Source organism: Bison bison, unplaced genomic scaffold (genome assembly GCF_000754665.1).
Source record: "Bison bison bison isolate TAMUID 2011002044 unplaced genomic scaffold, Bison_UMD1.0 scf7180017852474, whole genome shotgun sequence".
Lineage (NCBI taxonomy): Eukaryota > Metazoa > Chordata > Mammalia > Artiodactyla > Bovidae > Bison > Bison bison.
The window spans coordinates 4,651-5,783 of NW_011483047.1; the positions used below are offsets into that span (position 1 = coordinate 4,651).

General features: G+C 45.3%; 1 protein-coding gene across 1 annotated transcript in view; it reads left to right on the plus strand.

Moving 5' to 3' along the window:
• Positions 1-1,133, plus strand: part of KDM5C (lysine (K)-specific demethylase 5C) — a gene marked incomplete at its 3' end in the record, with an annotated part of 30,559 nt that overhangs the window by 4,644 nt on the left and 24,782 nt on the right. The gene's annotated exons all lie outside the window — the stretch shown is intronic.

A 1,133-nucleotide genomic window follows, 5' to 3' on the forward strand; every position in this document is an offset into this window, starting at 1 on the left:
TCTCAGCCTTGGCACTATTGACATTTTGGGCGAGGTAATTTATTGTCATGGAGGGCTGTCCTGTGCATTGTAGGATGTCTGTCATCCCTTTAGGATGTCTGTCAGCCCATTAGATACTAGAACATATTACCCTCTCCCAGTTATGGCAACCAAAAAATGTCTCTAGACATTACTTAAAATGTCCTCTGGAAGGCAAAATTGCCACTTATTGAGAATCACTCTTCTAGAGTCAGTCTAGGTACTGTTCCGGTCAGGGCAAAAATCATCTTTTGTATGGGATACAAGTTCCTTAGAGAGATGGATCTGACCAGGTCTCTTGGGGTATAGGTAGGGCAAGGTGTAGCCTACCATAGGACAGGGGCAGGTTTTCTAGAGTGAGAGTGCTGGCTAATGAAGGGGCGAGGGGCAGGCATGAGGCCAAGGTTGGAAAGCTAAAGGGTTGAAGTGGAAGGATTAGGGTTCCTGGCCCCTTAGGGATTCTCATAGCAAAGGAGCCATAGGATATTCCTTTCTATGGCTAGACCTTACTTTTCCTCATCTATGAAAGAACTGTCCCTGTATCCCCCTAATGGGATCAGAGCAAAGTAATGAATGGTAAAGACTTAACCTAGTTCTCCCTAAAACTAGGCCCTCTGGCTAGGGTGAGGTGGTTATAGACTTGGGGAGCCCTTCTTGGGTCATAGATTTCAGGAACACATGGCACATGCCTTGTTCCTAGGATCTTTTGCCCACATTGGGTCCTGGGTAGGTCAGGTACCAGTGCTGCTGTGGTACACCATCTCAGTTCTTTAGGCCATTTTGTCTTTAGCATGCACTCTCACCCTTTGGCCACCATGGAACAAATTTCATGGTGCATGTGAAGAGGTGAATGTTCTTTTTCGGAGCCTTCATTCTCTGAAACATGCCTAGAGCTTAGATATAATTCTGTAGTTTCCAGAGGGCATTCACTGTTCCTGTCATAAGTCTACTCTTCTGGGGTGAGTGGACTGGGCAGTTGTTTTATTTCCCTCCTAATCAGAAAACAGGGGTCCAGAGAGTAGAACTGATTTACTCAAGACTATATAGCAGATTATTAGCAGAGGAAGAGCAAAAACTTATTTGACACTCAGGTTTCTTGGTACCTGCTATGTGAC